The sequence below is a fragment of the Lepisosteus oculatus genome, chromosome 2 (genome assembly GCF_040954835.1).
Source record: "Lepisosteus oculatus isolate fLepOcu1 chromosome 2, fLepOcu1.hap2, whole genome shotgun sequence".
Lineage (NCBI taxonomy): Eukaryota > Metazoa > Chordata > Actinopteri > Semionotiformes > Lepisosteidae > Lepisosteus > Lepisosteus oculatus.
In genome coordinates this window covers 1819421-1834034 of record NC_090697.1, presented here as the reverse complement: position 1 = coordinate 1834034, position 14614 = coordinate 1819421, and the positions used below count along the sequence as shown (strand labels likewise).

The 14614-nt window shown below is 37.0% G+C and overlaps 1 long non-coding RNA gene across 2 annotated transcripts; it reads right to left on the bottom strand.

The window, feature by feature from the left end:
* Positions 1-3875: 3875 nt before the first annotated feature.
* LOC138241833 (uncharacterized) lies at positions 3876-10680 on the bottom strand. Of its 2 annotated transcripts, XR_011191092.1 has the most exons (4): positions 10609-10680; positions 10072-10152; positions 5290-5432; positions 3876-5179 (listed from the first exon to the last, which is right to left on the bottom strand). It is a non-coding gene; the product is annotated as an uncharacterized lncRNA (long non-coding RNA). The 2 variants fall into 2 exon arrangements; XR_011191091.1 differs by having other exon boundaries at positions 3876-5432.
* Between the last annotated feature and the right edge of the window lie 3934 nt (positions 10681-14614).

The following is a 14614-nucleotide window of genomic DNA, read 5'->3' as shown; positions in this document are numbered from 1 at the left end:
ATACAGTATCTTGCCCTTATAATGGCATATAGCAACAATTACTAACAATGTATAGTCACCTATACTGATGCAATTTTATTCACTCATTAAGTGTAAATGGAAATTCTGTATGTTTATACCTCATATTGGTAAGCAAGGCAATATAAAATAGAGCAGCACTGGAAAATGTCTTGTGCTGTTTGCAAACAAACAGCAGCATGAATAATGATTATGATGCTCAACTATAACAATAGTAAGAGTGCACAGAAAAATATAATGTTTGATCACTAATAATACATAAACACATACTGTAGTTGCCTTTGTATCGTAGATGCAAATCATGACACCAGTCTGTGCATGCGAACAGGCTGTGTTCCTTAGTTCTCGGAAACAACAAATAAATTTATACAAGAAAGCAACTATGATTCTGAGATGTTTTTTTATTCTAAACTTTGACAAGTTAGAGTTTTTTATCGGTCATGGTAATGGTTAACCTGGGGATGGTCAGTGGAATATTTGGGATATTTTACAATTTGTTTGCTGTGTATGTGTATGTAGTTCTAAGTAATGTGCCAATATTGTGCTTTAACACAAAAGTATAACATTGTGGTATTGTGCAATAATTATTTAATTTGCACTCCCACTCTGATAAATAATAAACCCCAAATTATTGTGTAAAACTATTCTATAGAAATGTGTTTCTGTCCAAAAATAAAGCTACAATAAGTAAATGATAAGAAATACAGTTACATCCTTACGGTAGATATAATTTATTTTTTCCAATTAGAGAATAACCTTTTAAAAGACATTTACAGGAAAAATGGTTATGCATGGTTATGTACAGGTGTGTGTTATTTCACAATATGGGCACATGTTTCAAGCATTTCCTGCTATAATTACTGTGACACTGTGACCAAATGGGTAAAAGAGCTTTTGTTGTTCAACAACACATTTATATATCCATTAATTTTGTTTTTTATTGACATTTTCTTCATCTAAGTATGAATGTTTTAGAAACAGTTAGTTTTTTAATTTCAGCAATGGAAACCTTGTAATTTACCTGTAGATAGTATTTTCATCTTCTTTTGGATTGAAATAATTTATTTTTGATACTATACTTATTTATTTATATTTATACTCCGTATTAAAATATTAGGAGATGCATTCCTTTTATTCACTGTCACAAACACTGTGTCCAAGATTCGCTTAAGTCATGTCGATCCATAAAAAGGGGAGAAAACTGAATCACATAATAACAGACTGAAATGTTTGACTTCTATTATTTGTAAGGTATTGGAAGGGATTTTATTAACTAAACTAAAGGGAAATAATATAATAGAAGAAAGGATAGTATTAGAAAAGATACATTAGGGACATAATGATATTGTGCACTTAGATGTCCATAAGACTTTTGATAACATTCCTCATAAACGAGTAATTCTCAATTTACAGGTGATAAGCATTCAGGGTATCATATGGATCAAGAATTTGTTATTACATAGAAAAGAAAGGGTACAGATAAGGGGTGAATACTCAAACTTGGGTGATGTAATTATTGGAGTACCACAGGGATCTGTACTAGGACCACTGCTCTTTATTTAATTTCTCTAAAAGTTCTAGATACCAGATCAATTAGTTTATTAGTATCAAATTAAGAGGATCATATACTTTAGAAGTAGCAATTGAAAACCATTTGGAAAAATCCATTTTGATCAAATTCAAAACTAACAAAACATTATGTTGAACGCAGGGTATTGCACAAAAGTAGTAAAACCTTAAGCTATAAATACAAAAGGGGAAATGCTGAGGTAGAAAAGGGTATTCATGAAAAAGACAACAGATACCTCACACTGTAGTCAGTATGTTATAAAAAAGTAAATAAATAATAAACAGTGACAGTATGTACAGACAATAAACAACGCAATAAATAAATGGTGCAGTAGTGCTTTACAAGAGTGCAGGGGGAGCACAGTTTGTGGTGGGATATGTGAGATGCTGAATGATGGATTAGGCTTTATTGCAACAGCAGATGGTGTAAATCTCATCGATTGATGGTAAATCACATCCTATAATCCTCTGCGCCATTGCCACAACCCACTGTAGAGTGACTTTGTCATTTATGACAGTATTGTAATATCATACAGTGAGGACACTTTCTATGGTGCTGCCGTAAAAGTTTATGAGTATCTTCTTCCCCATGTAGCATTTCTTCAGGCACAGCAGAAAGTGCAGGTGATGTTGTGCATTTTTCAGACTGGCTTCTATTTAGTGAGACCAATCCAAGTCGGTGAAGCAGAGACTCCCTCTGGGTCTCCTGAAGTCCACAATGAGTTTTTTTGTCTTGTGGACTATCAGGGCCAGATCGTTGTCAAGGTACCATCTTGTAAGATGGTCTATCCCTCACTCCTATATGCTAGACTCTTTATTGTTACTGATCAGCCTGAACAAGGAGTACAGCCTAGGACTAAGACAGCACCCTTTGGAGCTCCAGTGTTTAGGATCACTGTGGAGAAAATATTGTTGCCAATTTGCACCACCTGAGATCTGCCCTTCAGAAAATTCAGTATCCAGTTGCAGACAGAGTTGCACAAACCCAGATTCCTGAGTTGTGGGACCATCTTGGCAGGAACAATCATGTTAAAGGCAGAGCTGTAATCTATAAACAGCATCCTAAGATAGTGTAGGTGCCCCACTGGTCTAAATGTTCTAGGGCAGTATGTACTGCTAGAGATACGGCATCATCAACTGACTTGCTCAAGCAGTAAGCAAACTGGAGTGGGTTGAGGGAGTCTGGGATAGTGCAGTTTATATATGTCAATACTATGCTTTCCAGGCACTTCATGAGTGCCCCTGGACGGTAATCATTCAAACAAGTTGGTCTTCTTGGGCAGTGACACAACTGTGCTTTTCGGGAAACACTCTGGTACAACTGACAGGGACAGAGACAGGTTAAAAATGTCCGTATTTACAGGAGACAGCTGACCTGCACAGGTTTTAAGGACATGATGGGAGACACCATCTGGGCCGGCTGCTTTACAGGTTTTTACTCTCTTAAAGGCTCTATACACCTGCTACATGCACCTTGAGTTGCTCCCAAGCTGTTTTTCTAATTTGTCCTTGTATTCCTGTTTTGCCAGTTTAATGGCTTTCTCCAGGCCATACCTTGATTTTTTATACAGTTCTCTGTCAGCTGACTGGAAGGCAGCAGAGAGTGCTTTAAGTCTGCAGCAGATGTCTTTATTCCTCCGGGGCTTCTGATTGGGGTATATCCAGATCTTCCTGGGAGGTACACATCTGTTCTCATACGAATGCATGAAACTGCAAAGATGTCCATTCTGTTTGACATTTTGGGTTAGTTTGCGACCCAATTAAAAAAAAAAGTTTAAAACAGATGCTTTTGGTACTTTATACATTTGTTCACTAGGACTAGATGCATCCTAATGAGTGGGACGAAAAACAACTATGGTGCCAGCAGGCAATAAGCTTACTTTGTATACTGTAAATCTCTAGTTTTCTCAGAACATGGTTTCCGGAGGGGCACCACCTTCATCTGAACTTTTGCAATGAGTATCTCCCCAAATTTCCCCACAATATTTACAACTACGGTACATCCATCTTTATAAGAGAACAAGAATTGGTTTCTCATCTACATTTTATCCGGTTCTATTTGTCATGATCAATGAGAATTCACAAATCAAAATTTTATCAAATGCTTCTGAAAGCCAACATTTTGTTAGAATACCTAAGAACCAGCTGTAAGGTCTTTCCAATTTCTGTGTATTTCAAATTAAAAAAAGGTTAAGGGAAAACACAAATTAGTGTCTATCTGATTAATATGCTATTTCTTTTATTTTTCTTAATTGTTTTGGTTTTTAAAAGTTCAGGTATGCTCTTAATGTACTACAACATCATTCTTAGTTCAGGTGGGGAGCTGCGTCAGCATGCGTAGGCTGCAAAGGAACAAGTAATAGGTTTATTCCATGCTGAAAAGAGAAGAAAGAAAACATGTTTCCACAGCCGAAACGTTGTGTTTTCCTTCTTCTCTTTACATCATTCTAAGCCTTGTTAACATGAAGTGAACTGCAGCTACCAGGCGATGGCGCCATTGCACTACTTACATTCCATAACAAGCTGAAGTTCAATGTCAAATTAATACAACAGATAAAAACCTCTTATTTTGCTCCTGAAAATGGAAAACAAAATTGAATTTAAAAATACACCAGGAGTATGTTGTACTTTTTATGATATCTTATTTTGATAATATTACATTTCAGTCTATTGATTTATCACCCTCATGCATCTGAAACAAAGCATTTTAGCTCTGTGGCTTTTCCCAAATGCATTGACCCAGCACTGTTAAACAAATGTGATGCAATGTCTCCACCTTATCAAATGATTGCAAACCTCTTATTACCTCTGCCCAGTTACAAAAGTTTTGCTTTCCATTAAAAACCCTGACACAAGGTTCAAACTATCAACTTCAAAGTAACATTGGTCCTGTACCACATAACCAACTTAATTCAGATACCTTACTAATGTGCAGTGACCCACAATTGCAAATTGTATACTAACTATAATATAATTTACAGGTGATAAACTTTTACCATGTTTAAGCAAGAAATGTAAATTTGTAAATCGTTGTAAGTGCTCAATGTCGGACCATTGCAAAGATTACTCTTTTGTGTTTGTATCATATACAAGCATTTCAGTCACAGCAATAAATAGGGAAAGCTCAAAATTCATCATATCTCAAGAAAAGGATACTGTATAATCTCAAGAAAACAATCTCAAGTAAAGGAAAGAAGAGATTTAAAGAAGACTGGGAAAGACTTCAGTTAACAAATGCAGTGGAATCTGGTTTCTCTTCACAGTATAACCAAAGCTGAATTTATAAAATGAACATTTCACAAAGAGGGACTGGAGACACAGTAGCTACGAATACGGGCAACAAGGCTGATAAAGTTATGTTTCAGATTCTCCCTTGTGACTGGAATGAATAACACAATGTGACCCTTACAAAGGGTTTTAACATACAAACCAGCTGTAATACAGAAATGAGGATCCTCCAAATTGTTCTTCAATACAAGACACAATCTATCACTTAGGTTGTGAATAATTCACCCAGAATTCTTTCTTTCCATGCTGCTTGTCGCATGGCAATGTTTGTTTTTCCAGGTCTGGTCTTGGTACACAAGCTCCTCTGCACAGGGTAACAATAAAATAATATAGTAGGCAATCTTCATGACCCCGATTAATAATCAATCCTGCTTTATATATCAAATGAATAACCTAAGAGAGCATCGTACTCACGGTCACTGTTGAGGCCAGCACTTGGAAAAAAGCATGCTTATGCTACAGTACATGTCATGATGTCTTTTATCAACTGGAACAACTGGTTCATCACACAGCACTCTTAGTAGATTCCTTCCAAATCCCAGTTTTTGCAAGAATTCCTTTAAATTCCACAATAAAAAGGAACATAGAATTATTTATATTTCAAAATAACATAATAGGGCATTTAAAACACTATATATTTTTATTAAAATTCATTCTCCAGGATTTATATACCCATTCATTTTTTTTCTCAGTCGTATATAAAGTTTATTTCTGTTTTGGGAAAATATGCATGATCTTACAGTATTTACAACACTTACCATATTATACTAGACTGTAAAATAAGATGCTTCAAGGCCACAGAACCTTTATAAATGAACCCCCTTGAATCACTCTATGAATGCCAGTGGCCTACAGTAAATTAGAGGGACATCTGAAAACTGAAATGCAGTTAAAAGGAATAATAAGTAGGCATGGGCACTTGATCTGCATGAAACATTTCTTAAAAGAATATGTGTTTGTCTTGTTTGACATGTTGCATAAAGGCAATCAATTTTGCACCCATCAGCCGTTTTTAAAATCTGCTAAATCCCGATTCAAATCCTTGCGAGAGTCAATTAGAAATGAGCCTCGGGAGTCTACACTCAATGTAAGTTGCAAATTTACAGGCAAATGAAGAATGACAGAACAGCAGAAGGTGATAAAATTCGTAAGCACAGGTGACAGGAACTAACACTACACCTGCACATCCTCATCATATGGCAGGGGCATGAAGGTACTCTCCATGGTTTCCAGGATGCCAAGAATGTGACAGTCTTCCAAGAAAGGGGACAAATCCAAAAGTAGAAATGACAGAGATCTCTTCTCTGTCTACTGTAAGATCATTATAAGAATTCTCCCAAGCCACTTCACTCCTCTTACTGTAGGGCCTCAACCTGAATCACAGTGTGGGTTCAAAATCTACAGAGGCATACCTGGCATGAGCTAGTCTATAAATTAAGGGGGAAATGACAGTAACAATGCTAACCTCTTAGAATCCACTGACAAAAAGATGTACTCTATGAATCATAGAGGCACTCTGGATAATCTTCCAGAGTACAGATTTCCTCCAGCATCCTTTACCTTCATCATCAAAATATCTGTGCAGCAATCATCAGTTAAACAGCCACTGTAAAGTCTGCACTGGAGACCAACCAGAGAGTTATCACCCTCTCACTATGGTGGATACTGTAGCTGCGTCAGCATGTGTAGGCTGCAAAGGAACAAGTAATAGGTTCATTCCATGCTGAAAAAAAGAAGAAAGAGAACACAACGTTTCGGCCGTGGAGCCTTCTTCAGGTGTGAACAAGGCTCCACGGCCGAAACGTTGTGTTCTCTTTCTTCACAGTTTCAGCTAGTGATACTCCTATTAGCGTTCACAATCTGCGTGAGGAAAACTATAATCTCCTGTGATGACCACCTCTACCTGTACACGTATACCTCCAACTCTTCCATATTTTTTCAGCTCTCAAGAGTAGTGAATATCCATTAATGTTGTCTTCACCATGACTCTCTGCTAGAGAGTTACACTCTCTAGTGATTACATTTGCATCACAATCTCCCACTAACGTAGTAGCTTCATCTCTTGCATTATGTGGCAAACACTTCATAAATTTAGGTATCACTTAATTTAGATGGTAGATGTTTAGTTTTCTTGGGTTCTACTCCCAATATCTCTATTGCAGACTCTCCTTTTTTATTGTAGTTTGAATACTACTGAATTTATCTTTAACATTAAAATGAGACTACTTTCATTTTCATTCTTCTTGTCTCATTAGCATGATATATGAAAACATGAATATGAAAATATGAATGTGATATGGTGTTAAACTATGATACAGATAAAATCCAGCTCTTAAGCCTAATCAGCTGAAGGCACAGACCACGTTTCCAGTATTTGCAGTATTACTGTTATCCAATAGTAATCAAAAGATAACTATAGCAGAACCGGATTTGGAAGCATAACATTATTAATGCTTTTTATCACATCATGATAAACCACAACATGGTAAGAGGTCAAAATCAGAAAAAGTAATAACACACTGAGTTATTGAAGGAGATATGTGTCTTCTATGTACTGTACATGTTGCAGTGAAATTTCTGTGTGTACTTCTCAGTAAATTTCTTTAAAATGATTAAAACTGCCAGTCTTTCTTTTTCTCTTCCTGTCTGTCTCAGGAACATCTCTGTACGGTATTCTGTTTCTGTATGTGTAGACAAAAGAACCACATCAGTTCAACATGGGACTCCTCATTTCTCTGTGTTAACCTAACCTAGTGGGTCTCATTGTAATTGCCAAAACATCTATACTGCTCTTCCATACTTATTTGGCCTCCTGTTAATAGATTGTAGTCTCTCCAATTCAGAATCCATATACTGTAAGCTACTTTTTGAAACATTCTCCTATCTGGAATGCTGCCCTTTGTTCATCCAAGTTCAGTTGTTGGTTTTTTTTGTTAGCAGTTCTCATGGAAAGCTCATGTGATTTCTTCACTTTCCCATATTCCTAATGCGTTTTCCTTTCAGAGGGAACAACAAGGAGTCTCTCTCTTGATGCTTGGCAAAGACATCGTCTGACAGTGATGTAATGGCCAAACCCTGAAGGGATTGGATGCAAAGAAACTGGTTATGCTCAGTCCACAAAGGAAAGGAGCACAATCGGCTTAGAGCTAAATAAGATCTGAACCCAAGCCTCCGTCACAAAGGTTGATGAAGGCAAGCATTCATACTAGATCTGACAAATTGCCACTGAAGCATAAGAGCAAAAGAAAAGCCCAGCTGTATTTTTGCCTTTTTCCCACTTTTCATACATAAATTCACATCATATGGGAAACAAACTGGTCAGTACTGCAGAAACCTGTGCACAATGGACTGTTTTTTTTATAATGAAGGCCAATCAAAATCTGTTAGAAATGCACCATACTTTACACTTTTGTTGTGGTATCACATAGGTAATGTGAAAAGAAAATTTTAAAAAGATAGTTTGCAAAGGTGTTGCTCACTTAGAATATGTTTCACTTTTGAACAGCACTTGAATTGTGATTAGAACGAGTACACAATCTTAACATGTTCCTAGAGCACCCTTTGTTAGCTATACAGTAAACATATTATACAGATCATACAAATTATACAGAGTAAACAAATTACAAGAAACAAACTATTATAATGTGCAACATTGCTGCTCATTAAAGATAATTGCATTTACCACAGTTTTACTATTTTAAGAAAAATAAAAAACAAGCTATTGCTAATACTGAATCTTAAAAAAATGTCCTGAATGTGTAACTAAACATTCAAGCGATCTCTTCGGCATGGTAATAAGAAGCATTTACAGCTGAGCAAATCTTTAGAAACACTTCCTTAATGAGGATTACTATGCAAGACCAGGAAGGTTACTCTGAGTCATTGACAGATCCCAGCCTCGCTGTGACACAGTTTCAGAAACAAAGCCGTGCTTTATATTGGAAATGGCTTGGGAAAGCAAATTATGGTACATAAAACCCTCTGAAGAAAAATGAAATGTGCTACTTAATCTATCACAAAGTATTTAAAAAGTGAGTTATTTTTAGATATGATTTTATTATTTATTTCTGAAATAGGAAAATAGTCATTTTGAAAATACTAATTTTAATATTTTACTATTTATTCATGTGTTTATACATTTCCATGTATTACTGAACACAACTGTGTTAAAATGTATACGTTTAATGGAAAATCACTGTATAATAATTAACTGAAGTAAGTGAATTTCTTGTACGGAGAGCTATTGTGTAGCATCTTCAGGAATGGAAATGTTCTGTTTTGTCATTGTTATTTTTGGTCCTGATCTATGAATCCATGCACCCAGAACACCACTAATATTCCTGATTGACTTGCATATGAAATATGTTCAATAAGACACCTATTCTCCAGTGAATGAAAACACTAGCCAGTCAGAAAAATGTACAGTACAGTATATGGCAGAGTAACACAATTCTCCAAAGAGTCCTAATGACTCCAGAGCCAAAACATTGCGTATCTTGTCTTTCCTTTCAGCGAGGAATAAACCTTTACCTGTTCCTCTGCAGCCCAAACATGCTGACGCAGCTGCTTACTGGAACTTCATAAAATATTTATAATGCAGGCAGCAAGCAGTAATAGACCGAATGAGAAAAATAAAAGGCAGACAGAAGTACCTATCGTTTTGTGCATTCATTTTTAGCAGTTCATAAAATAAATTATTGCTTTTATTTTTTGTGCATTGACAAAGGACACATCCAGGAGACTCACAATAGCTTTTAGAGCATCTCTGTGACTGACAGGTACAGAGCCTTTAGGAAGGATTGGGACAGCATGGCAACACTTTTCATTTTTGTTTTGCAGCCAATCATGAAATTGATCATGAAATTAACATCAATGATCAATACACCACAATATACATTTTACTTTTCATGCCGTGAACACATATGATCACATAGTAACAAAACTTACCTTGTGCTCAGCCCAGTGACTTCAAGTGACCATAAGGTATTGAAAAACATTCATTTTAGTTACATTTGAGAGTGCAATCACTCAATAATTAAGACCATAAGAATCAAGCACATTGACTATAACAAAGAATGTAACTGAAGTTTATCATGGTGGCTGATACTTGATGTAATTATGACCATCTGTTGACCTCACGACTCCACTGTAGAAAATTAACAAAACAAACATATGGAAATATATGATTGAGGTAACCTGCGATGGACTGGCGCCCCATCCAGGATGTATCCCACCTTGCATCCAATACCCAGTTAGGCACCAGTTTCCCCCATGACCCTGTGGAGGATAAAGAGTTTGGATGAGTAACTCAATCCAAAAAGTATTTTTAAACCACTCAACATCATAATTAAACATATATGGAAATCATCTTTTTTTGAGGGTCCAGGGAAAATAAGAATCTTTACCCAATGCACTGACAACAAAGCAATGATATCTACTGGGGTTATTTACATTTCCCACAAGCCGCATTAAGAATTAAAGACAAAAAAAACACCCCTTCGTGTTTGCAATTGCAGAGTCAGGACAATTATGAATTTTGTTCTACACATACAGTAGAGCAGCTTCTGTGATTATGAGCCATCACACCTGTAACCCGTTTCTTACAAAAGACATAGAAGCGTTTAAATAAATGTAAAACAGTCCGGAGAGCCAACAGAAGGGCTTCAAATTGGAGATATCATACTAACTAATTAACATAGTATTTCAGCCTCGTTTCCACGGGAGTCTACTTACTGAAGCATCTGGAAGCCTCCCAGTCAACAGCTATGTAGTGCTGTGTCCTTGTTAACTGGCAATAACATCTCTGAACGTGCTCAGAATAACTGGGCAGCCATCTGAGACGGGAGTAACATTTCTAGATTTAGAGGAAGCACTGCAAAGAACTAGCACGGCACAATCAAAGGCAACCTCCCAATTCTCATACTCTAAAGCAGAGAAGGGAACCAATTTACACTTTCTGATGATGCCACAGGGGCTGTGTGACTGTAGCCCCAGTGACAGGAGGCCTCTTTGCAGCCTGTGTCCATAGACAGCACTAGTCTGTTTTCTACTGGAACATTACACTTCAGAAGTGCAATAACACACTTTTGTTGATGCTGACTATTACTATGCACAGTATGTAGGGTATGTAGGGTAGCATATACAACAAAGGACTCGATTAAAAAAAAAAGTACGAAGTCGAGTGGTTGAAAAATGATAGCGTGCATTGCTCATCATGGCTCTCATGGAAAAGAGATCTGAAGTCTTCTCGATGCCGGAAACAGAATGAACGTTCACTACAGGTGGCCTGATGAGTATTTTACTGGGCTTGTTTGTGAAATAGGAAGCTCTAACGTCACCACGTGACATCCCTTGCAGCCACTGAGCAAATTATGAAAAATGCCACTTGTATTTATTAGGAGAAGAAAAAAGACAACACAGCACAACCCTTCCCCCATCCAAAAAGGATCCCTATAATCTACATCACGTGAGTATGTAAAATGCTGTGGAACCCACCTCTAATCAGTTTTATCTGTCTCCCAGCCTTGGGAAGCTACCCTTTTCTTATAGGCAGATAAACCATCTGTCACTCTTATCCACTGTCTCCTGTAATGCTAAACTAACATGCTCACAACAACATCACACCTTGACAGAAGCCAGATTAGTTTTTAATATTTTCTCATGTTAACTTTCTTAACTGAACTCTCTCGTCAACCGAAGAAAAAAAATCCCCAACAAGATGAAAGGAATGGAAGGTAACAAGATGTCAAGATGTTTCCTTATGAGGTGCAAAAACCACAGGCATTATTTCCTTCACTAGTGCACATAAAAGACAGAAGAAAATTTGCAAACTAGCAAGGACTAAGCTCCTCACGACTGCCTTAATAATACAATTGCAGTACGTGTGAGATGCACAGATGCAATCAATTACCACCCAAACAGGAGAGTAAACTGTTCATTCCAGTCTATCTCAGTCATAACAGAATACCCATTCTCATAAAACACTCACATACATGTACAAAAGAGCACCATTCATCAGAAACGTTTTAAATGATTCCCAGACCACAATCAGGGAATATCTCCCCAACCCCTCATCAGCATATTTCATAATAAAAAGTCAAAAGGCTGGTAAGGGATCATTTGTGCAGAGTTCTTTTATTTTTAAGTAAGTGTGTCAGACTGAGGTCCTGAAAGGATCTCTGTGTTTTTTTGTCCAGAGCTGCGACCTGTAATTTAAGAACTGTGTAACATCCACCCATCTTCTAACTGCTTCTTTCAATACAGGGTCGCAGGGTCGCTGCAACCCAACATTGACGGGACACACCCTGGATGTGACACTGGACACAAACACAGATACAGACACACACACACACACACAGACAGACAGACAGACAGACAGACAGACAGACAGACAGACAGACAGACAGACAGACAGACAGACAGACAGACAGACAGACAGACAGACAGACACACACACACACACACACACACACACACAGCAGAGGTGGTTGCAGCATGGTGACGTCACCGCCCTCCCTGGGACTTCAGCCTCCTGGGCTGTGGAGGTCTCCCGTGAGAGCTTGCGCTGAACCATGACGGTCACACCGACACAGGGCCAACTTTCACAGAAGCCAACTAGGCTACCAGTATGGTCTTGGCCTCTGGGAGAAAACTGGAGCACACGAGGGGAAACCCACCTGAACACGGGGAGAACGTACAAACTCCACACAGACAGCAACCTAGGATTGAATGCAGGACCCCAGTGTTGTGAGTCAGCAATGTTCACCACTGCCCCAGTTACATAGTGCGGGTAATTATTCAATTAACTGCATAAGAGTAATACTAACTGGCTCTTGGGGGTTTTATAAATAGCTGTACTTGAATGTTTTAAGTAATTAACTGTGAAGGGTTTTCAGTTACTGTATGCTGCACCGTATGTCTGATTGGCTACACAGGCAGGAAGAAGAACCAGCAAACACTTCCCCTTTCAGGAACTGATCTTGACACCTGATTGCATTGATCTTCAAAGTTTCCGTTGTTCATAAGAAATCACTCCACATTTATAGAAATCCTTACTGATCAACAAAACAAATGAAAAAAAAACCAATGAACACATCTATATCGATTAACATTAACGTTAAGTAAAGGAAACACTTTACATGGTACAAAAAGGTATCAGAGCAGCCATAATAAATTATTATCGAGGAAAATACTAGAAATACAAAGAGAGGGATAGAAAAATATTCAGTTTTCTGCCTTTGTTTTCATATACTGTACAGCATATGATGAAAATGCTTTTGAAACAGTACTTAACTATTATTCCATCCAGGAGGTTCAATCTTGTTCCATAGTGACCACCTGAACAGAATAATATTTAGACAATTTTATAACAATCAAGGCTTGTCATACTGTACCTAAACAGAACTGCAATATCTAGCATGGGCTACGAGCATTTAAAAACATAATTTGGTCTTTTAAAATAAGCTTAAAATAAGCCATCAAACTCAACTCTTCATTGAGTAGAAAACAGAATGGACCAGCTTATTAAAGAATTATCACCAGAACGAAAACTGTTTCATGGTGAAGAATTATTAAGACCAAAATAATAAATCAAGAATAATTAATGAATTGACATACACAAAGTGGATAAAAAAGAGTATCTTTATCCCGAAACAGAAAAGACTGTAGATTTTGGATCCAGATATTCAACGGACGGATTGGATGGATTCTAGTTGCCACAAGGAAATCAAGCCTGGACATCTGTACAACCGGAAGTACTAAAGTGGAAGTTAAGCACAAGTGTATTTAGAAAAGAAAACTAAATTGTCTAGCTAAACTGTATAAATTATCTTCTATTTCATCTTCCCTGAAATTCCTTTGAAATATCTTGGCAGGATCATTTGATCAATAATCTGGCAGCAACCAGACAAACAGGGTCAAAGACTGTTCTTGTTTTTTTTTTTAAGAATTTCACTACTATGAAAGTACAAAGCGACCACTGTCAGTCTCTACTTAAAATGTTTCTTGAGCTTTCTATAAGCACCTTTTAATGCATAATAATGCCATATTTAGATTAATCCAGGGACATTTTGAAAACATTAGACAATGAAACCAAATAACTGTTGCAATTGAAAATGTAATGGAGAATGAAAGAACAAACGTATTTTATATTATTAAAAAAGGTCCATCTACGAATACAAAAAGTGTGCTCAGCTGTAGCCATCATGCTATGCCCATAGGTAATTAGACCAGAAATAAAGTCAGATTACCTTCAAGCCTGATAAATACTCCTGCTTACTCTACTAAACAGTGACAAGAGGTTATTACAGTTCATTCTCCCTCATTACTGTGTCTCAGAGACAGAGCAGAGATTAATGTGCATGACGTACAGCTGTTACTCATAATCCAATTTAGACAGTGGCAAAAAAAGCAAAGAAATACTACAGAATGTATGAGCAGCACTGAACTTAATTGTTTTAGTTTGGTCTTGTGGAAGTACTATGCAACATCATTTACTTGACAAACTATACTCAGTTGTACAACCATAAACACTACTTGTTGTCAACAATACCCGAAATGTAACACATAAAGTACAGTGGATTAAGTATATAAAGCTCATTTTATTATTCATGATTTTTCGCATGTTTTATTTAAAAAAAAAAGAGAAAAGTGAACAGATTTTTCTGTGCCAGACTTGTTATATGATGTTCTATTTATTTTAGCACATGAGTAATAAGAAAGTATATACAGTATATACAGT